This window comes from Mus musculus, chromosome 4, assembly GCF_000001635.26.
Source record: "Mus musculus strain C57BL/6J chromosome 4, GRCm38.p6 C57BL/6J".
In the NCBI taxonomy this organism is placed as follows: domain Eukaryota; kingdom Metazoa; phylum Chordata; class Mammalia; order Rodentia; family Muridae; genus Mus; species Mus musculus.
Window position 1 is genome coordinate 57,517,996 of NC_000070.6, and position 24,334 is coordinate 57,542,329.

Here is a 24,334-nt window from a genome sequence, read left to right on the forward strand (position 1 = left end):
CTTGACTTCCCACCCCTGGTATTCATAAAAGAACATCCAGGGTTCCTGCTTCGTGCATCACTGAATTTCTAGACTCCATTATGGAGACTGTTGGAAGTAGGCATCCAATAAATACTTATTGAATACATGCACTAGACTGCTAATCAAGTGCCTTGCAGAGACGGAAAAGCCACTGTGTGTAGGGGACTTAGGTTGGAATTGGGTGCTGCTGGTGCACAGGAACTCTCTTGGAAGGTTTAAACAAACTGTAGTCAAAGGAAACAGAAAGCTCAAAGGAATGGGGACATGGATTCTAAGCACCCATCTCCCCAGTGGAAATCCAGGAGGACAGGCCAGCACTAGGTAACCAATAGCAAATCTTCACAATAAAATGCAAACAAATATCCCAGTTCCTGAATGTCCTGCTGAGACTACTGTCCAGAAGTTGGACCTGGGCTAAAACACAAGGCCAGTTGCTTTCGTGAGACGGTGAGCCCTTTCCGGAAGGTGTCCGTCTTCTCCTTGCTGGTTTCATACGCCTGCAGCTTGTGGACTTGTTCTAGTGTGACCTGGGGATGCATAACTAAAGCAAACAAGTCAAGGATGAGTCAGCAAAACTCTTCTACAACAGGTTAACTGTTGTCCTTTGATCATTAGTGTGCTTCTGAGCATTTACAGCTGGCTTAACAGGTGGGAGATCATTCTAGGTCACTCTGGGCTTTAGAAATGTTTAGGTATATTTATCAAAATAGACCATATGGAGGGGCTGGGAAGATGGGTTAGTGGTTAAAAGGACTAACTGCTTTTCCAGAGGTCCCAGGTTCAATCCCAGCACCCAGACGGTCATTAACGACCATCTGTAACTTCAGTCTGAGGGGATCCAACACATTCTTCTAGCCTCTACAGGTACTGCATACTCGTGGTGAACACATGTAGGCAAAGCACACATACACATAACACAATAAGGAATACAATCTCAGAAATAACATTAAAATATGCTGTGTGGAATTCTTAAGGAATTAATGAAAATATTGGTTATTCTTAGAAACCCACACTTAACTCCCTACATTTGTCCATCTTCTCCTCTGATGTCATGTATAAATTAAAGTGAAATTGTAAGTCAGAGTATGCCTTTCTTTGCATAATCTGACTGCCTAACTGCCCTTTGTCCCACTGGACTTCAGATGTAGTTATATCAAATCTAATTTATTACTGGTGTCAATTAAATACTAGAGATTGTAAAAATGTTTATAATATAAACCATAGCAGATTAAATATATTATACTGTCAACATGTTCTCAAATGAGGAAAGGGACAGTTAACAGCCATGGTGCAGGCTAACATTTGTTATGTGTCAGAGATGAGAGAGGGGGAAGTTACTGTCTTATTTTGGCTTGAAATGCTAAACAAGGCAAGGAGTAGCTTTGGCTTTGATTCTATCTCCATCCATGAAGCTGGACAGGAACTTGTGCAAAAGCCAGTGTCCCTATCAATGAACATGTGAATCTGTGCATAGAATAACAGTCCTTTCACACATGCCTTGTGCCATGGTTTCCCCAGAACTCTTGGATACATTGCCACAGGAGACTGAGTAGGTCAAGTGGGCTGATAGGGACAGCACTGGAGTCAAAGTCAGTAATCCTTGCTATGTAGCCCTGTGCTCGCAACCATTCTTATAAGCTTGTCTTGTTTGTACATATTTCTGTCCTCTAAGGAAGGTGCATGGTAGTAGTCAGAGGAACCTTTTTTTGCTCCTCCGTGTGGATGGGTGTTTGTATGTTAATCTAGAAGGGTTAACAAAGAGTTCAATTTTGTTCATGTGTTCATCCAGCATATGGGTGCTTGGGATAAGGGTTAACAAGACAGAAAAGAACCTATTCGTCCAAAGTATACCTTCTACTTGGGACAAACAAAACAAAACATGTAGTAAGGTAGGAAGAAGAGTGAAATTGGGATATTGGTGAATGCTAAGGGCAAAACAAAGCCAGGGGAGAACTGGATGCTCATTGGAGTGAAAGGGTTTCTAGGGAAAGGCTTGGAGGTTTTAGGGAAGCCCCTTTCTCTGTTGGGAAGGCAAATCATTCAGAATGCCAGGGTTGCAGAATGTCAGTAACAGATTCAAAGACCTGCAGGGAATGAATTCCCCAGGGAGATCGCTACACTGACAGTACAGTGAAGGATGTGTGCTCGTAGGTGAAGTGGGAGGCAGGCAGTCCTCATATCATGAAGACAGGCCTGAGTAGAATTTCCATCCTACGGCAGTGGTTCTCAGCCTTCCTAATACTGCAACCCTTTAATACAGTTCCTCATGTTGGTGGTAACCACCAACCATAAAACGATTTCACTGCTATTTCAAAACCGTAACTGTGTTACTGTTATGAACCACAATGTATCTAATATACAGGATTCTGATATGTGACACCTCCAAAGGAATCACGACCCACAGGTTGAGACAGGAGCGCTAATGGAATGTAAGCTATACGTGTTTTGAAAAGGATGCACCCATTGGTGTATATGAGAAAGGGGAGGGGATCTAGAAGGTTGGGAGGGAGGGCTAGAAAGCCAGAGATAGGAAATAAAGTGATTTCTATGCTTCTCTGAAGTAGACCCATGTCATCTCTTCCCTTCCCACTGGTTTGCATAAAGAGGACCACCGAAGATATAAAACATGCATTAGACTGTTCAAAGTGTAGTGTGTGCTGAGGCCACCCACCTCCATCTCTCCTCAAGACTCTTTAGGAGTAAGGAATGCATCGTAAAGAGCAGCCTGGAGCCAGTAAGGAAAGAACAGATTACAACTGAATGCTGAGGCTTGAACAAGACTGTGCTAACAGGCAGCCATTTGGCACATGCCCATTAACACTTAAGTTCAATACAATTAAATATCATGTACTAACCAACTAACCAAATTTCAGGTGTTTAAAGTGACTACCTCATTATAGGTTAGATATACTATGTTCCTCTCTTCAAAGATAGTTCTGTCGAATCTAGGAATTTTAATAGTTGGAGCCAGGTGTTCTTTAGACAGTATGAAGAGATGTCCCCCACTGATTTCCATTCTCACTCCCAGCCCTCTCCAGTTTCCCTCCTTCCACACCTGATCTCCGTCCCCATACCCTTCCTCACCCCCTCTTCCATCCACTTCCCTCTCTTCGCCCACCTCTGTTGACTGTTTTGTTTCCCCTTCTGAGTGAAATTCACACATCCTTCCTTGGGCCTATTTATTACCAAGTTTCTTACTATTTATTACCAAGATCTGTGGATTGTAGCACAGCTATCCTGCCCTTTATGGCTAATGTTCAATTATAAGTGATTACATACCATATGCGTCTTTCTGGATCTGTGTTACCTCACTTGTGATAATATTCTCAAGTTCCACCCATTTGCCTGCAAATTTCATGATGCCTTTGTTTTTAATAGCCAAGTAATATTCTATTGTATAGATGTACCACGTTTTCTTCAGCTATTCTTTGGTTGATGGACATCAGGGTTGTTCCCAGTTTCTGGCTATTACAAATAAAGCTGCTATGAACATAGTTGACCAAGTGTTCCTGTGGTATAGTGGGGCATCTTTTGGGTATGTGCCCAGGAGTGGTATAGCTGGGTCCTGGGGTAGAACTATTACCAATTTTCTAAGAAATTTTCAAACTGATTTCCAAAGTGGTTGTATGAGTTTACCCTCTTGCCAGCATTGGAGAAGTGTTTGGGTTCTCCTTGTGCCACATCCTTGCCAGGATCTGCTGTCACTCGAGCTTTTGATCTTAGCCATTCTGAGAGGTATAGGATGGAATCCCAGAGTCATTTGCATTTCCCTGATAACTAAGCATGTTAAACATTTCTTTAGGTGATTCTCAGCCATTCCGCCATTTGCGATTCCTCTGTTGAGAACTCTCTGTTTAGCTCTGAACCCCATTTTAAAATCGGGTTACTTGGTTTGTTTATATCTAATTTCTTGAGTTGTTTATATATTTTGGATATTAAGTTCCTCTGTCAGATGTAGGGTTGGTGAAGACCTTTTTCCATTATGTAGGCTGCCATTTTGTCCTATTGGGATGGGGGAGGCTATGGGGAATCTATGGGTTGACTCTAGCTCAGATTGTTACCAGCGGGGAATATAGAGACTGAAGTGGCCACTTTGTGTAGCCAGACAGGACTTCCAGTGGAAGGAGGAGGACATCAACTCATCCACAAAAAACCTTCAACCCACAATTTTCCCTGCCTACAAGATGCTCAGGGATAAAGATGGAGCAGAGACTGAAGGAATGACTGGCCCAACTTGAGACTCATCCCTTGGGAGAAAACCAATCCTTCGCACTATTAATGATATGCTGCTATGAATGAGGACGGGAACCTAGCATAACTGTCTCCTGAGAGATTTTATTCACCAGCAGATGGAAATATATGCAGAGACCCACAGCCAAACATCAGGCAGTGCTCAGAGAGTCTTTTGGAAGTGTGGGAAATAGAATTGAGCTCTTTGGAGGGATTAAGGACACCACAAAAAGATCTCCAGTCCACTAGCCTGGGCCTAGGAGGTCTCATAGAGACTGACCCAGCAACCAAAGAACATGCATGGGCTGGACTTAGACCCACTGCTCCTCCCCATTTGTAGCAGATGTGCAGCTTGACCTTCATGTGGATCATCTAACAACTGGAGTGGGGCCATCTCTGACTCTGTTGCCTGCCACTCTATTCCCTTTCCCTATCTGGGATGTCTTGTTGGGCCTTAGTGGGGGAGGAGGTGCTGAGTCCTGCTGAGACTAGACATGCCAGGGTGGGGTGTACCTTGGGTACCAAGGGGAGGGCTTCTCTTTCTCTGAGGAGAAGTGAAAGGTTAGGAGGGAGTGGTGCTGTGATTGGGATGTGATATGAATAAAAAGAAGAATGTATGAAGAGACGAGAGAGGGACTTGCCAAGGAGTTTCTACAACATTTTGATTTCATATGCCTTGACCACTGATATCTTCATCAGCAGCTTCATATATTGAAGTTGACTGCTGCAGAGGAGAAAAAGAAATAAAATGTCTTTCTCACTATTTCCAATTTGTTGATATTGTCTAACTCCCGGGTTGTTTGGCAGTATGGACAAAGGCATTTGCAGCTGTGGAGAGCAGGCCCATCCACCTAGTCATTGCCACGCCCTGTAGCAATGAACTCAGCCCCAGGAGAAGTAGACAGAAGCATCTTCATTTCCGTTGTGTCACGGTTACATTGCTCAAGTGACCTGGGGGAAAATGTTTTTCCAAGCATGAGACTGTCTGGTAGGTCGTGCTGAGGACAGATGAGAACACTTGGTTTTCCAATTGTTACATTGGGCGAGACCAGATACATGACATGCCCTTCTCTGTACTTGAAACTGTCTGTTCTTTTGAGCTAGGTGGTTTCTTCTTTTGGTTTCTGATTAAGTCCTCTTCCAAGCCATGTACAGTAGATCCACAGGTGTGTCAGGCTGACCTTACTCTATATAACGTGAACTTAAATAGAATGTGTGTGTGTGTGTGTGTGTGTGTGTGTGTGCGCGCGCGTGCGCGCGCACTCGCGCATTTGTATACTTAGGCAATGTATTCCCTGAGGAGTATGAGAGGCCATGCTCCAGAAACTTCCTGTATCTAGGGACTCTGTATTGAAGGCAACTTCATGGGCTGAAAGATCCCAGGTCAAACCATGTCTTTCAGCCAACCTTGAGACTAGAGTAGAACGATTGCCATGGTAACACTGTAGATCGGGGTAGAGTGGAAATGAATGAAATGCTCACAGCCGCACAGCAAGTCAATCACGGAGTGAAGAAGCTGTGATGTCTTAACCTCCTGATGCACGATTAAGAAGTTGCTTCTCAAAACTGATCTACCTTGTGAGTTTACTGCCCTTCCGTAGAGTCTGGACTGTGGAAAGACCAAAAAAACAAACAAACACACAAACAAACAAATACAGAAACAAACCAAAACCAAAACAAAAAAAATTTCCAAAATTGTTTCTCTTTAACCTACTCTGCCGTTTTTTTGGATGGGGAAGGGAAGGATGCTCACAATGTATTTCTAAGCAGCATATCCTACACATACCATACGTATATGTTACACAGTGTGAACACACACACTCTTTATGTTCACTTCACAACATACTCTTTTTTAAAAAAAAAAGAATTATTTATTTATTTTAATTATGTGAGTACACTGTAGCTGTCTTCAGACATACCGGAAGAGGGCATCAAATCTCATTTTGTGGTTCCTGAGAATTGAACTCAGAACCTCTGGAAGAGGTTAACCACTGAGCCATCCCTCCAGCCCTACAGTGTACTCTTTATGAATGTGCTTTGGTGAGGGTGGGAGGGAAGGGAAAGGAAGATGGTAGCCAAGTTGACTTACGTGTAATAACTTTTCTGGGATGCCCATTGGTACTGGTCCAGGGCATGGTAGAAGTATGCACTTCCCCACCATGCTGTTATCAGAATGGGGAAGAGAAGCAGAAAAAGGAGCCACTGTCTCCTTGGTTTTAGCATGAGAATCCAAGTTTATGTCCTATTCGTATGCAATAGGCTTGGGAGGATGGGGTATCCCTCTGGTTTTCAATCATTAGGGACTGGGGCCAAATGTAAGGAAAGCCAAGCGGATATTTCTCCCACGGTGGTTATCTTTAGTCTGTGCTGAGGTCACTGCCTGCTCACAGGCTCTGGGCCAGATTCACACTGGTTCTTACAATCTGGAAAACCACCAACCACTGAGGCTCAGACTTTTTCACAGGCATAAGCAGGGTTCAAACCCCTTGGGTTTTGCCTTGCCACATGTTCATCTATATGAGAAATAGGAACTGGGTCCAGTCTTGTGTGTGCAAAACAAAATGAATGGCCATAAATGTATACCTTTATGAATGGGCATGCAAATACATACATGACACAGAACAAATTCCAGTAAGGATAGTGAACATAGGAGCAATAAATCACTTACATTTAAGTCAAATGAGGTGCTAGCATGTGTAATGAATGGTGTGGATGTTGGGAGAATAGTTAACATTCCAAAAACAAATAAACAAACAATAATCAAACTCCATTTAGCCACCCTGGCCCGATGATAATCCAAGCAGGGTGAGGCACCCTGAGTAGGCATAAGTAGTGTGACTTGAGGGGTAGAAGCTGATTGATGAGGCGTTCAAGGTCATTGTCAGCTAAATAGCAAGTTCAAAACAAACCTGTGCTATATGAGGTCCTGCCACAAAACAACCACAAACCAACCAACCAAAATAATTACCCTTGTTTTGATAGGAGCTGAGAAGAGAGGTGCATTGGAAAGAGTAGTCCCTTCCTTTTCAGAGGGGTTGTAGAAAGCCTTTCTCCCCTTGACTTCATTGCTGTGAATGCGCTACACACAAGCAGTGCACAGGAAGCAGTTAGAGAGCCTCAGTGAGCCGAGCCATGGCTCAGTGTGTACACATCTTCTGCACATTACGCTTAGTCATTCTGATCTTTAACATCTTTATGGACTTGAGAGCATTTGAAAACTGTCCATGACGACAGCGTGCCACACCCTTTAATCTCCTTATCTGGGAAAGGCCAAGATGCATCCTTTCTCATTCCAAATCTAAGACATTACAGTAAAAAGACAAGTGGTGACTATTCTGGATCAGAGAAAAAAAATTAAGGGTTCCCACAGGGAGCCATCTCATTACAGAGAGACACAAAAGATGTAAGGACCAGCGGTCAGGGTGAACAACATGTAGAACCAGTCTCCCATGGACCCTGAGTGCTTGTCCCAGCTGGAAGGAAGTGGCCAGTGGATTCTATGATAACATAGTTTGGACTGCTTCCTTTAAAAATCTTGAGGGAAGCTATTAATGAACTCACTGACTGCACAGCCATGCAGCCAAGGGGAAGGTCTGGCTGCATCATGCAGAGAAGTGTCACTGACATTGCCAGAGTGTGCTTGAAAAGAGACACAAATGAAGAAGAACTACTGCCACTGTCTGCTGAGCTAGCGTATGGAGCTATGCCGGCCAGAAGGAAGCCAGGCCCACAGAGTAGACGGTGGAAGAAAAGTGGGGGTCACACGGGATTTGGAGCTGTGCACATCTTACTAAAGTGATTGACAGCCCAACAAGAATCCTGTCTGTCTATCACGGGGCATAATTATAGTGAAATTTGGCACCACATTGTTTTGGAAACCTGTTGAGGGCTCATCCACTAGATTGCAAAGCTCGCTTTTCCTGAAGAACCAACAGAAAGATGTGTTTTTGACAAGGTTTCTGTCTGTCTCTGTTCAAATGGGCAGCCTCTGTCTAACTGGAAGTTTCTTTCTAACTGTGTTTTCCCCAAGCTGTTGCATTTAGGTGATACAGCCCCACCCCATCCCCAAAGTCTGAGACCTGGTAATAACAATTTGTCAAGTATGGTGTTAGTGTGAGAAAATTCTTGACTGAATCGTCTAGAAGTAAGAGTCTTAGACAGTCATTATACAGTTGCCTTCTGAACAGAAAACGTCCTTGATACAAGAATTGCTTATAAAACTTAATATTGAAGATAATATATTATATTTTCTGTGTGTTTATTTTGTTGTTATTTGTTATTATTGTTATGATAATGATGTGTTTGTGTATGATATATGTGGTTGAGTGTGGGCTTATGTACCATGGCACTCGCATGTAGAAGCCAAAGGACAGCTTTTGGGACACGGTTCTCTCTTTTTACCCAGGCTGTCAGGGTTGTATGGCAAGTACTTTTACACATTGAGCCATCTTGCTGGCTGTGCTGTGCACTTTTCCTATACAACCTTGCATTTGTCTGGGAGACAGGATCCCTGCTTCCCCATTAAAGATAAAGGCGCAGCTCTGGGAAGCATCAAGTCTTCCTTTTCTGGTTTCTCACGGTTGCCCTCAGCCTACTAAAGTCTGAAGAATTCAGGCAGGGCTTTGGGATTGGCTCCTTCTTCTTGAGAAATAGACAGAAATAAAGAGGGTACATTTATCTTTATCCAGAGAATGACTGTGTATGTAGTCTATTAGGAAATTGACAAAAAATAGAACTAAGTCGTGGCCATAGCAAGTTCTCAGGGTCACAACTCAGTTTACATGCAAACGCCAGTCACATTCTATATGGTACTGATGAACACTTGGACGGCAGCATTTTTAAATGTTGTACTTAGGAAAACAGCCCCTGACAATCTTGTTGATTTAGCTTTAAAGGAGTATAGCCACCAAAAGAAAATAGGGTTGGCACCTCACACCAGTCAGAATGGCTAAGATCAAAAATTCAGGTGACAGCAGATGCTGGCGTGGATGTGGAGAAAGAGGAACACTCCTCCATTGTTGGTGGGATTGCAGGCTTGTACAACCACTCTGGAAATCAGTCTAGCGGTTCCTCAGAAAATTGGACATAGTACTACCGGAGGATCCAGCAATACCTCTCCTGGGCATATATCCAGAAGATGCCCCAACGGGTAAGAAGGACACATGCTCCACTATGTTCATAGCAGCCTTATTTATAATAGCCAGAAGCTGGAAAGAACCCAGATGCCCCTCAACAGAGGAATGGATACAGAAAATGTGGTACATCTACACAATGGAGTACTACTCAGCTATTAAAAAGAATGAATTTATGAAATTCCTAGCCAAATGGATGGACCTGGAGGGCATCATCCTGAGTGAGGTAACACATTCACAAAGGAACTCACACAATATGTACTCACTGATAAGTGGATATTAGCCCAAAACCTAGGATACCCAAGATATAAGATACAATTTCCTAAACACATGAAACTCAAGAAAAATGAAGACTGAAGTGTGGACACTATGCCCCTCCTTAGAAGTGGGAACAAAACACCCATAGAAGGAGTTACAGAGACAAAGTTTGGAGCTGAGATGAAAGGATGGACCATGTAGAGACTGCCATATCCAGGGATCCACCCCATAGTCAGCATCCAAACGCTGACACCATTGCATACACTAGCAAGATTTTATCGAAAGGACCGAGATGTAGCTGTCTCTTGTGAGACTATGCCGGGGCCTAGCAAACACAGAAGTGGATGCTCACAGTCAGCTAATGGATGGATCACAGGGCTCCCAATGGAGGAGCTAGAGAAAGTACCCAAGGAGCTAAAGGGATCTGCAACCCTATGGGTGGAACAACATTATGAACTAACCAGTACCCCGGAGCTTTTGACTCTAGCTGCATATGTATCAAAAGATGGCCTAGTCGGCCATTACTGGAAAGAGAGGCACATTGGACACGCAAACTTTATATGCCCCAGTACAGGGGAACGCCAGGGCCAAAAAGGGGGAGTGGGTGGGTAGGGGAGTGGGAGTGGGTGGGTATGGGGGACTTTTGGTATAGCATTGGAAATGTAAATGAGCTAAATACCTTAGAAAAAAAAAGAAAAAGAAAAAAGAAAAAAAAGAAAATAGGGTTGGCAGGGAGGAGCTACTATGAAGACAGCAATTTTGTTTCCAGAGAGCTGAACTCTCACACTAGTCTCTTTTACACAGACCCAGAAGTGCTGAGCAGCCAACCAGAGCCACACAATGGCTCAGCTCCAGACACTTGAATTCTGCCCCTGTAACCAGCTAGCTGTTTTTCTTCATTACATGTCTGCCAGTTTACTGAGCCCTGTGTCCTACCTATGGATGATGACATCTGAGGTGTTCTCTACTTCCTGTGCACAAAGGTGAAGCTGTTCTGAGCTCCCAGCATCCCTATTTGATACCAAACAGCCCTCAGGGACCACTAGCAAGATAAAATCACTTTCTTTTGCATGTTCAGTTTTGCTATTTTCAGTTTGTATCCATTTGATTCTCATAAGACACTGGAATAAGGAAACACTGAAACGTTAACTCAGTTTTATTGCTGATGGATAGGTAAGTCCCTGTGCTTCTAAGTGGCAGAGGAACAGATGGAAGGGAAATCTTCTTTGAAAACTCATAATGATTCATGTAAGGCACCAGGCTTAGTCGAAAAAGTCAAACTTTTCACTCATTCAAGCAGTCAGTTCAATTATCTATTATCTTTGAGAGTCCTGAAATGTGCTTAAGGAAATACAAGTGTCTATATCCATTCACTTACATCAGTGGTCAGAAAAGAGGGGGAAGGGTGTAAAGCCTCCTCTCCTGAGTTAGAGAATGCCATCAGTCATGAAAAGAGGTCATAGCCTGTATATATATCTGAGTATTGCACATGCGGTGTCCACAGAGGCCTGAAGGTGTCAAATCTTCTAGAAGCAGAGTTACAGGAGTTTGCAGGCCACCACGAAGGTGTTGGGAATCGAACCTGGGTTCTCTGTAAGAGCAGTCAGCGTTCTTACCAATGAGTCATTTCTCCAATCCATGACATGTCTGATTTTTTTAAATTTATTTTTCCTTTTTAAAAAATTATTTATTTAGTTCTTTTACACTCTATATTTTATTACCCTCCCTGTCCACCCTCCTACAGCTCCACATCCCATACCTCCTCCCCACTCCCCTGTCTCCCTGTGTAGATGTTACAACAGTGCTTCATTGATTTAGAGGCATATATACCACGGAATCAAACATTTAAGACTTGGAAAGGGATCTTAGGCCTGCTTTAGTTGAGTCCTCTCTTTTTCAGTTGAGGGAGCATGGGCTTCAGGAATTTACCTGGTCACTTGAAGTCACTGCTGGGTGACGTCCAGAGCCAGCCCGCACTACGAGACCAGGTTGAGCTGGGAAGCACCTCGGCCCCCTTAGTTTGTATTAGACAATTTCAATAACTTGCATTCTGACTGTGGATGCAAATGATAGCTGTGTAGCCAGTCTCAGCGGTGCCCCAGGGAAGGATCACAGGACTTGGTCACCCCAGGGCATCTCTGCCCTAGGAACTTCCACCCCACACACAAAAGATAGTTTCATACATCAGCCCGTTCCACTTCCCATCTTAAAACATTTGTCTGAGCTGGCTACACAGGTCCTGGAAAGTATCTCAGGGTTCTTTGAAGTAGGCTGTTTATTTTTCCTGCAACACATCTGCTATTCATTTTATTTGGATCTTAAAATGCAGTGTCTTGGCTTGTCATGAGAAAGAGAAGTCTCCGTTTTAAAAAGCATTAAGGTGATGGTTTTCATGTGTTCTACCATACCTTCTACTCACGTGCTCCTGTACACACTCAGCAATTTCTTCGAAGACCCTTCCTCTGGGCCCAAGATCGTACTAGCTGTTCAGGAAACAATGGCAAAGGAGAAAGTCACTGCTGCTATGATACTCATCCCAGAGGAGACAGGTAGAAAGTAGAGACAGGTGAAATGGACACTTTTATGTATTAGGTGTTGATGAGTGCTGTGGTCAACGCGAGCGAGCAGGGCTAGGAAGTAGTGGGGAACACACTTGTAGTCTAGAGAAAATGTTTGGGAAAGGAGGAGTCTTTGCTAGCACGGCAGTTGTGCAGATCCAATAGAGGTAGAGAAACAAGTCGTGTAGGTGTGTGTGTGTGTGTGTGTGTGTGTGTGTGTGTGTGTAAGAATTCTAGAGCAGTGGCTCTCAAGCTGTGGGTTGCAACACCTTTGGGGGGCGGAGTTGAATGACCCTTTCACAAGGGTCACCTAAGACCATTGAAAAACAAATATATTTACATTGGGATTCGTAACTGTAGCAAAGATAGAGTTATGAAGTAGCAATGAAAATGATGTTATGGCTGTGGGTCACCACAGCATGAGGAACTGTATTAAAGGGTCACAGCATTAAGAAGGTTGAGAAAGACTGTGCTAGTTAGAGACAACATCAAGGAGTTGTCCCTGAGTCTGGAGACTGTTGGTATACTCAGGACACATGAGGACCAGCACAATTCCTGTGGAGTGAGCAACACAGAGGATAACAGTAACAGGGACGTGGAGGTGGATGGATGGGGAGGTGGCAGGGCCTATGGCATTCAGGACAGCACAGACCATTGCTTTATTCAATTAAGCTTTTTTTTTAAAGTATAGAATAGAGTTTATTCAAGGTATAGTAAGGGGAGTTGATAAGGTAGTAGAGACAGAGAAAGGGAGAGAGAGAGAGAGAGAGGGAGAGAGAGAGAGAGAGAGAGGCAGGCCAGCCATGAGCACGTGGAGAGAGAGGTGGGAGGTGGGAGGGGAGAGAGGGGAGAAGGGGCTAATGGACAGAGCAGGAGCAAGAAGACAAGAGCAAGAGAGCTTCACTCAGCTCTTAAGCATTCATTCTGCAGGACTGTGGCAGCTACCTACACTCTGTAGCTGTAGTGTAAATCCAGGATATGCCTTGTAAGCCTAGGTAAGTTCCTGTAGGACTGTTTCATTGTTCTGACTTGGTCATTGTTCTAGAATCAGGAAGCACAATGTTTTGAATCTGATGATTCAAAACAGGATCACTCAGGATGATGTCATAGAGACCACCCATCTCTCACTATTACATAGTGATGTTATAGAGACCACCCTTTTCTCACTAGTACATAGCACATAGTGATGTCACAGAGAACCACACATCTCCCACTTGTACATGGCTGAGTCCTCTCCAGTATGGGAACTCTATCCTACTTCATTTGATCCATCTTGAGGTTGGTTCCTGCCTGGGATTTTTTTGTTTTGTTTTGTTTTTGAGACAGGGTTTCTCTGTGTAGCCCTGGTTGTCCTGGAACTCACTCTGTAGACCAGGCTGGCCTCGAACTCAGAAATATGCCTGCCTCTGCCTCCCGAGTGCTGGGATTAAAGGCATGGGCCACCACTGCCTGGCCCGAAATTATTTTGAATAGAGCTGCTTTGAATGTTCTCTAGCACATCTTTCTGTAAATATTGTTTTCCCCGCTCCTAGGTACATCATCGAGGGACATCTTTTCCAAGTGCTGGTATTCTTCTACACTCTCACTATCTCTTATTCCATAAGCCTGAAGACAGTTGGTTCTGCTCAGTGAGTTTGTTTCTGTTCTAATCATTCTGGAAAACTTGAAATACACCTCACTCCTGTGGGTTCTCCACACCCCAACACCAAAGATCACACCCAGGGCCTTGTGCATGCTGTACAAGTGCCATACATGTCCCCACTCCTCACTGTCGTTTTTAACTCTTATAGTTTACTGCTGAGTCCTAATGTTGAACACAGTGTCATCTGCTTTTTAGCATGGGTACATTCTTTTTAAAACTTAGTGTGTGTGCACACACACACACACATGCACACATACCACAACCTTTGTCCAGAAGCCAGAGAACTTTAGGGAGTCAGTTTTGTTTTTTCATTACATGAGTCTAGGAATTGAACTCAGATGCTCAAGTTTGATGGCAAGCACCTTTATCTGCCAAACCATTTTGCCTGCAAGAATCAGTGCAGTGTCTTTCAATGATGTCTTTTAAATAGGAGTCCTTTGACAGATCTACATCTTTTCTTCTTCATTTGTTGGAGAGGATTATTATGTTGTCAAGGATTTGGAATCACAGATCTCCAGGCATATCAGGGAGGGACTAGTTAACCTCTGCGCATGCCTGTGAGGAATGATATTGATTAAGTTAAATAAGGTGGGAGGGCCCATGCTGAAAGTGGGCAGCACCATTCCCTAGGTTCGTGTCCTAGATTGTCTAACAAGGAGACCGTGAGCTAAGCATGATCACCTGGTGCTTTCTGCTTCCTGACTTCAGATGTGTTGTGACCGGCTCCCTCAAGCCTTGTCACCTGCATGCCCTCCCCATGATGGAATGTGTTCATGATCTGTGAGCCAGAATAAACCCTTCTCCTTTGAGTTGCTTTTGTCAGATTATGTTATCAAAACAACAGGAAAACAAACAAAGACACCATCTTTCTATATATGTTATACATGCTATGTTACTATGTTACACATAGTATATGGATAGATATGTAATATGTGTGTGTATATATATATATATATATATATATATATATATATATATAATTATACATAATGTATATTTTGTCCAGGCCTCCCATTTTACATACTTCCTATTATAGTGTTACCTTTTGAAGGGCAGAAATTTTAATTGAAATGAAATTTGATTTATCATTTTTTAATGATTAGCACTCTTTGAATTGTGATTGCTAGTGTAGGTGTGTACATGGGTGTATGTGAGTACATATGCATATAGATTGCATATGCATACGGAGGCCAGCAGTTGAAGTGGGCGTGCTTCCTGTATCACTGTTCCCCTGTATGTTTGAGACTCTGATTCAGCAACACTGGCTGGCCAATGAGGTTCATGGCTGGGCCTGACGCTGCCCCCCAGTGCTGGGGTTACAGGAGCATACTGTTCGTGGCTTTTACATGGATTCTGGGGATTGGAACCCAGATTCTTGTGCCTGCATGGCAGGAACTCTACAGACTGAGCAGTCTCCCCAGGCTTAACACTGTTGTTTGTCCTGCGCAGTCTTATCATTTAGGCTGAGTTCTAAAACCCAATGTGCACCAATTTTTTGTGAGTGAAGAAATGTGGTGGAAAGACTCAGATATTCAATTCCTTGTCACTTACTCAAAACATCGTATCTGTACCTTCCTATTGAGTTCTGTTGGGAGAGGGACATCCATCACAGGCAAACAATGACAATGACAAAAGTCCAATGCCTTTCTCTAAGTTCAAGTGAGCCACTGGGAAGTTTGAAGACCTTCTTAAGGAAATGCACACGTTTTGCATCGCATCGTAGGTAGCTGTCAGTGTGTGCGTGCACGTGTATACAGTAGGTAGTTGTTAGTGTGTGCGTGCATATGTATACAGTAAGAGTGAGTGTTTGTGAGTGAGGGAGGGTGTGTTCATCTGCACATTAACCTGGAGAAGGTAGAGGTTAAAGTCATATGCCCTTTATGGTCATTCTCCATCTTTTTCTTTTTGGGGGGGGGGCAGGGTGTCTCCTTAGTTGACCTGGAACTCACCAATTGCCTAGGCTGGCTGCCCAGCAAGTCCTGGGGATACACCTGTTTCTGCTCCCCAGTTGCTGGCGTTAGAGGGACTCACTACCACAACCAGCTCTTTCCAAGGGGGCTAGGGAATCTAAACTCACATCTCACGTCTCACTCTTATGCAGCTTACGCCCTGAACCATCTTTCCAGTCCGTTTGTGTGCAGTTTAAAAACACATACACACCACAGGCACACATTTATTTCGAAAGCAAGAACCCTTTCTTGCTTACATTTCTATCCTCACCTTTGGCACCTAGGACAAGGCTTAGCACGCTTTCAGTACTCAATGAAAGAATAAACATCTGAGTTCCAGCGACTAAGTCTGCTCTTCTCCCTTAGCACGCGATGTCATCACTTGTCTTTGTTCTATAGGGTCTCCCACAGACCTTGACCATTTCCACTGGGCTTGTTACGTCTCAGCTTTACAGGGCGTTTGTAATATGAATGCAGGATTATATAGTCCTTTGACCCAGACCACATAACCATATGCTGAGCCCTCGCTCGGGTAGCTTTGCTTCTATTTTTGATTTATGCTTGTCATACTTGGGATAAGGAAGATTAGAAAGCATCTGTGGACAACAGAGGAAGGATGTCTGGAGCGCAGCCCTGCTGTAGCTCATCCAACTTCTCAGAAAGACTCAGAGCCCTGAACTGAGTGGAAAACACAGTGTCCCAGAGCCCGTGATCTCCTGGAGGGAACGGCAGAGCTGGAGGCAAGGTGGGAGGGGTAGAGAGAGGCAGGAAAGGGGGATGCCTTCTGTCTCCTGTGCTGACACAGCTACTTCCCTGTAAGACAGCCAACATGTTGGTCCCCTCCACCCTCATTTCTCTATCCACCAGCTTTAGAGATGCGCCCCCCCCCCCGCCGGCAAAAAAAGAGCAAAGCAAAGGGGGTATCTTTTCTCCTCTCCCATAAACACACGTTAGGAAATGTGGTCCCGTCCACTTGGCGGATAGATGGGTCTAAGGAGTAAGCTCTGTAACACAAGTGTCTGTACTCCTCTGGTTCTATGACACAAGAGTCTACACGCTCCTGGAGTTGTTTTTCACATAGGTTGAGTCAAGGGACTCAAAGAATCCAAGCTGCAGTGAATCTGCTGCCTGGGTAATAGCTGTCCCTTCACCTGTCCTCCAGCGATGGCCGTGGGGTCATCACACCTCCAGATGCTCCGCAGATGTGAAAGATGGGCGTCAAAAGGGCCAGCCCCATCCTGAGCGTGGCTGCTGAGGGGCAGGCTAGGGAGCACTTACTTTATTTAAAGAATTACATTGAAAAACAAAACTGTGAAAGTGACTACTCTTCTTAGATCGAGTAGAAAATGTGCTGCAGATATCGATTGTATAAGCAAGGAGGAAACAAACTGAAATGCAGAGCATTCTCAATAGCTTTTGAGATTTAAGCCTTTTACAAAAAGGTTTAATTTATTATGTTTATATTTATTATGTATATATTCTGCCTGCATGTGTGCCTGCAGACCAGAAGGGGGCACCAGAACTCATTATAGATGGTTATAAGCCACCATATCCTTGCCGGGAATTGAACTTGGGTCCTTTGGAAGAGCAGTCAATGCTAGTCACCTCTGAGCCATCTCCCTAGCTCCCAAGATTTAAGCCTTTTTAATGAAAATTAACACTTTCTACCTTGTATCACGATTATGATTATTAATGGTAGAGATTTCCCCCAGGTTTGAGACTTGAACTCAGGGACTGAAGCTTATCAGGCGAACGCTCTCCCACTGAGCTACATCACCTTACTCTTAACATGTAGTTGTTGTACATATGTGTTCCTTTGTACATGTGCATGCATGTGTTTGTGCACATGCAGGTGGAGGCCAGAGGTTATTTTTGTGTGTCACCCCTCAGACCCTGGACACCTTTTTGTTGCTGTTTGTTTTTTGTTTGTTTGTTTGTTTGTTTTGAAACAGACTCTCCGACTTTCCTTGGAATTAGCCTGGAACTGGGCTGGGCTGGGTTGGCTGGTCAATAGGTCCTGGGGAACTACCTGTCTCCACCTCTCCAGGGCTGTAGTTACAAAGAGTGCAGCTTGGTTCAGTTTTGCACGTGGATGCTTAGGGATCCGAACTCAGGTCCTCATGCTTACAGAACAAGCGCTTCCCCAACCGAGCCATCTCCCCAGCCCCTGATCATGACATTCTCAATGTGTAACTGCATACACATTTACACACACGCACTTTGACAATCAGAGACAAATCTTGTTTGCATTTCTGTCCCCAACATCAAGCGTTAGCATATTGCTTGTCATAAAAACTCAGCAACGATTACTGAATAGTTCCAGCACATGACAAAGTATATTCTTTACCGTCCTTGATCTGTGAGTGTGTTCTTTAGTTTGTGTCCTAGTTTGTGTCTTTATCAAAGCAGAAATAGAAAACCACAGGAACATAGGGCTGGGGGTAAAACATAGGCAAGGCACAATAGAATTGCAAAATGGACTCTTAACTCTGAACTCCAGAAACCCAGGAGAAAGTAAAATTCTGACTAGACGGTAAATAACAGTGAAGCTGAGCACTGGCATTAAATCATTATTGGAAAAAATAATTTAAATTTCCCTCAGAGTGTAACAAGAGGGGAAAGTGTGCATCGATGATGGGAGAAATAGTGCAGGCTTTAAAGAGCAAAGACTGCAATTTCTACCTAAAAATTAAAGCCATTTCAAGTTCCTAAGAATAATCGGAATAGGAATCATGATAAAGGCCAATGCACAGAACGTGTTTCTCACAGTCCAGACAATCACCAGGATGAAGAACAGCCTTGCCAGTCACAGTATCACGGCGCAGTTGGACAGTCTTCTCATAGCTCTGCCTCAGCATCTTTCTGCTTTGAAGCAGAAGGTTGTCAGCAGGTTGGTGGGGGGTCTCTGCTAGACTGTGCCGCTTATAAATTCATAAGGACTTTGAAGGTAAGAGGAGCTAAGCTCACAGGTCACCGTGTTATCACCTCAGTGGAGATAAATCGAGGAAATTGTGGTTGGAGTCTCCCTCTTCCCCACAGAGCTTCATCATGCCTTAGAGCCACTTGCTGCAATCTAGTGATAGACTCCAGGAATGTTCTGAGAATGGCCAGTGTTCCCATAGTAATGTCAGGACCTCACAGTCTCTGGGATGCTGCTACCTGCCACGTAGTCTTCGGTAAAAGGTTCTGAGTTTTGAGTTGGAGAGAATAGAAGGTTTGCATCAGGACCCAGGGGTGCTACCTGCTCTGGTCCTCAGGGAAAGGTTTGAGTTCGAGACTCAAGAGGATCGAAGGTTCATATCATGTGCACACTGCCATGCCCATGGATGGAACACATAGTCCACACTTCTCACTTCTTCTTAGACATAATTTCTTGGCTGAGGGGATGCTGTCCTCATTCTCTCCTTCCTGAACCTCTGAAGTCACCTCTGGTCTCTGTCTCTGTCTCTCTCTCTCCCTCCCTCTCACGTGTGTGTATTATGGGATGTGAGTGTCTCTGTGGGTATATGTATGTATGTATGTATGTATGTATGTTATGGTGTGTGTATGCAAGCACACACATGTCATACACACACTTGATCTCAAGGGAGGGCAAGAGGGGAATGGCAGAGTATAAATTGCTCACACCTTTCCCAGCCTCAGTCCCACTTAGATGTCCAACGCGTTATTCAGCTGGTAGATCATTTTACAATGGACATGTGTTCATACTTGTGAGCACGTGTGAGAGGGCCCAAGGTCAATGTCAGGTATCCCATTCAACAGATGTCTCCACCTTAGTTTTTGAGATAGGATCCCTGCCTGGCTGGCCTGGAGCTTGCCAATGTGGCTAGGCAGTTTGGCCACCAAGCAGGAGGAATCCTCCTGTCTCTACCTCTCCCAGAACTGGGATTACAAACTCTCTGCTCACTTGGCTTTTTATGTAGATGTTGGGAATTCTGAACTCAGGTCCTCACGTTTCTGTGAGATTTTGCCACCAAACCATCTTCTTATCCTCAGCTACTAGATTTTTAGCAACAATTAAAAAGAAAGAAAAACAGGCGAAAGTCTTTGGATTGTGAGCAGTAAACACTCTGAGGGGAAAGTGACCAACAATAAAGCCTTCCTCTCAGGAGCCTTCCAGGGGCAGCTGTTGGGCTCCTGGCTTCTGCATTTGATTTACATGGCCCCCTAAATTGCCCTGGCAGTGACCACACTGTACTCTAGTTTTGGGTTTGAGGCCAGAATGCAGTTTATTTGTGTTGTGACTCCATCCAAAACAGTGCAAGAAAGCCAACTGCCCCCAGCTAGTAAAAAGATAGAAGGAAGGCTTTGACCATCTCAAGAAGCTCGGTGCTCTGGAGGAACAATTGATGCTTTGTTATGGCTGGGATTAGATGAAGTGTGCTGGAATCCTTGCCAGGGTGCCGCTCCCTCCCTCCCTCCGTCTGGAGGCTACACAGCCTCAGGAAACACTTCAGGCAGCTTCACAGGCCTGCTTGGCCTTCCCTTATATGGAGATCTCACTTAGGTACAAGGGAATGATAGCCACTTCCAGTGTCCCTAGCAGGGAACAGATGACCCTGTCAACCCCCTGGGATCTGAATCCCAGTAACTTCTAACTACTTAGCCTCTTGTTCTAGGATCTGCTCCCTGATAATGGATTTGGGATGCCAACAGGCTGAGAGGGCCACTTAGAGACAATGGCCAGATAGCTCCGTGGAGAGTGTGGAGGAATGTGTCCCCCACTTCATCAAGATAGTCACCCAGTACAGTGTAGAAGCAGAAACATGGAGCAATATATAAGCTATAAAATAGATGTGTGTGGTCCTATGCATTCACACTTAATCATTTAATTCAAATTTAAAGTCAGAGTTAATGGAAGAAAATATTAATTATTATTGATGAATAACTGTGAGAACCCTGCCGAAGTGTCCTCAAACCTAAAAAGAATTCTACCCAAAGAAGGAATGTCTAACCTTTGAACATGTGACATAATAATACCCTTTACAAAGTTACTAAAAAAAAAAAAACTCAAAAAATTTTAAGTAAGCGTACAATTTTTTTGTTGGGCAGAATTCATAGCTGCTTTCTACTGTAAGCAGCCTCTGGGCCTCATGCTGACTACCCCGGCTAGCCCAATAGAGAGATGCATAGCTGCTAGCTCCAGGTTGCTGAAGGGGGATGGATGGATTCGGCTCTATTTTAGGAATACAGTCTCTCCCCTCACATCAACCTTATTTGATAATATTAGTTCTAATTTGCATTTTGTAGATGAAACGTAGGCATAGGGGATTAATACACACCCACCGTAGCAGAGCTACTGTGGAGTCACCTAGAACTGAACCCTAAGCAGTCTGGCTCTGAGCAGATTTTGGTTGGTTGGTTGGTTGATTGGTTGGTTTGATTTGGTTTGGTTTTTTTGAGACAGCATCTCTACATAGCTCTGGCCATCATCCAACTCTTTCTGTAGACCAGACAGGTCTGTAACTCACAGAGATCTGTCTACCTCAGCCTTCAGCATGCTGGGGTTAAAAGCAGCATCCATTCCTGGCTTCTAGAAGGATTTTAAACTGGCACAAATGGAAAGAGGCCACAGCAGGTCAGAGATGGCAGAAGGGATGTGACCAGAGCAAATCCTGGGGAGCAAGTCCAGAAAGACTGAGGGCCTAAGGGCAGAGAGATCACACTGGAAGTACCAGCTACTGTTGAACGGCGGCGAAAAGGCTTGAATACATTTTCTGCTGGAATGCTCATTTTTGTTGATTGAGAATATCAATATACATATACTATGTTTTGGTCAAGTCCACCCTTTAACTCAACCTCTGTCTCCATAACTACTATCTCCTCCTAATTTCATGTGCTCTCTTCTCTCTCTTTCCCCCTTTTAAGCCCACAGACCCCACTTAGTGGTGCCAGTGTGTCCTTGGTATAGGGCCATCCACTGGAGCATGGGCCACCTCCCCGAGTCTGAATCCTTGAAGACAGCTGAGCTCCCCTCTCCTAACAGCTACCAGTTGCCAACAGATTCTCTGTTAGGGGAAGGACTTCATGACCACCTCAGCCCTCCATGTGGGGCTTTTTGTCTAGTTTGGTCTCGCTCAGGTTCTGCCTCTGATGTCAAGGCTGCCGAGAGTTAATGGGTGCAACTGAAAACTACTGTTTGTGAGAGGCTTCTGCCTTATGCTTTGCACAGTGACTAATGGTTGGTCTCTGTTAATCACCATCTACTAGAGGGAAGAGATCTCTCTGCTGAGGGTTGAGAGACGCAATTATCTTTGGGTATAACTATAAGCATTTAGCTTTAATTCCATATCTATTTTTGCATTGGGTTCTCCCCCAAGGCCTTTGACCTACCAAGCTTCAGGTTCTTGGTTCATTAGCAGGGAAAAGCCAAGACATTTTATCCTGCTGTATTCCTCATGGTGTCTTTCTTATGTGTGTGCCCTTGTTTTATGAGTGGCTGGCATCAAGCTGTGCCACCCAGCTGGATTCCCAGTTACTAAGTCTCCCTAAGGGTTCCCTGATTATCAATACTTATCAAGTGGGTATTTTACTCTAGAAATGCTATACAAAGTATATTCTATTTTGTTTCTGGAAATGGCTGACAGCTTTGACTCGGGGGCCTATGAAGAAGTGGTACAAACTCTTACCCAACGGTGTAGAATCAAAAGATGAACATAAATCTAACCGTCCTCCCTGCTGGTCATTTGCATGATGTAAAACAGTGTCTGTGAGCAGGAAGCATCAGCCGTGGCTTTGCTAAATGCTGCTTGTGTGAGCAGGGGGGTGGGTGGATGGGGGTGTTGGGTGGGGTGGGGTGGGGTGGGGTCATCAAATTCCAATCAAAGAGTCATGTTCTCACTGCTGAAATACTGTGGCTCCATCATTTCAAAGAACACCAGCTGCCAAGTTGCTCCCTTGACCAGTTTTACCAAAATATTTACCAGCTGAGAGTCATTTTCACGCTGCGGAAGCTGGTGGCCATCTTGATATTTACCTGTTTAATTTCTTCTAGGGCTCTCAGCTGATGAACCATTAGGTGAAGGAGACTTTTGTCTTTTTACTTTAACTGAGTGGTGGAAGAACTAGGGAGATAAGATCTGATCAGTGGCTTGGGCTCAGCTCTGTGCTCTTCCCATCTGGGCTGGGAACTGAGCTGCCCTTCTGCAGGGGGCACACCAGCAGCCCAGCTTCTCATTCTCAATACAGGGCAGGGTTTTTAGGTCACAATACACAATACATAATAAAGAACAAGAAAAAGAGGGTGATAATGGGAAGGATACAAGGCTGCAAGTCCAGATTGCCTTTGCTCTCTTGCTCTCTTTCCTCCTCTTCCTCCTCCTTCTCCATTTTCTCCTCTCATCCTTCCTTTTCTCTCTTCCTTTTTTTTTTTTTAGGTTTTGTATATATGTGTTCATGTGTATGCATAGGTATGTGTGCAGACAAAAACTGATATTAGGTGTCTTCTCAATCACTGTTCTAATTTTTTTGAGACAGGGTAATGTCTCATTGAACCTGGAGCACACTGATTTTTGGCTGGAATGGCTGTCCATGGAGCCCCAGGGATTTCCTTGTCCAATCAAAGAGAACTCTGCTATTTGATTAGAATTTGCTGAGCCCTGCTCCAACAAGCAACATTTAGCAACATAGCTGATGTTGTATCTGGGGATTTCAGGTGTGCAGCAACACACCTGGCTTTTTATATTGCTGCTGGTGATCTGAACATAGGTCCTTTGTGCAGATACTTTACTGGCCAAACCCTCTCAACCCATGTGTTTGTATTTTTTACCTTGATCAATGATTGGTGCTGATGTTGATGTGTTAGAAAGGGGATCATGGTGTAAACATGTGCTGACAGTTGCCTGTGTTAGAAAGGGGATCATGGTGTAAACATGTGCTGACAGTTGCCTGTTTACGCGCTGGAATTTGGAATGTACATATACACATATACGCATATAAGCATATACGCATATACACATATACACATATACACATATACACATATACACATATACACATATACACATATACACATATACACATATACACATATACACATATACACATATATACATAATCAGGAGGGAGAAGCTTCCTTTTCTCTCATCCTCAAGGCCCTGCTCCAGGCTGTGTGTATACACAAGCACCAGAAACCCAGCGTAGATGACCTTCCTGGGTCCATGGAACAGGGTAGTTGACAGTGGAGCAAACTGACACCATGTGTCTTCTGAAGGGGTGATGATTACTCAGACCCAGACTCGGTTGTCATATAGACATTCTTTAAACGTGAACAACCAGTTTTATGTTAAACCCTTTCTATGTTTGTCTCTTAGAGGCAACATCCTTCTATATAGCCCAAACTGGCCTCAAACTTATGGTGATCCTCCCGTCTCACCTAATTGCTGGGATGAAAAATCACATGCCATCATTCCTAGCTTGTTATCTTCTTTTGAAAGACAGAGTTTGCTCTCCCACCCTAGACTGTATCATGGCCACTGATTTTTGGATGTCTGCCCTCCAGTCTCAGAGCTACACAGTTCATCGTGAGGATTTCAAGCAGCAAAC

At 44.2% G+C, this 24,334-nt stretch overlaps 1 protein-coding gene across 2 annotated transcripts in view, besides 1 other annotated feature; it reads left to right on the forward strand.

Annotated features, from left to right (window-relative positions):
• The window catches only part of Pakap (paralemmin A kinase anchor protein), a 462,510-nt gene that overhangs the window by 83,521 nt on the left and 354,655 nt on the right, over positions 1-24,334 (forward strand). The gene's annotated exons all lie outside the window — the stretch shown is intronic.
• Positions 18,405-22,230: an enhancer, noted in NCBI's record as "VISTA enhancer mm1344". NCBI's record gives its function as "enhancer in: heart[5/6]" and the evidence as "EXISTENCE:transgenic organism evidence [ECO:0001131][PMID:17130149]".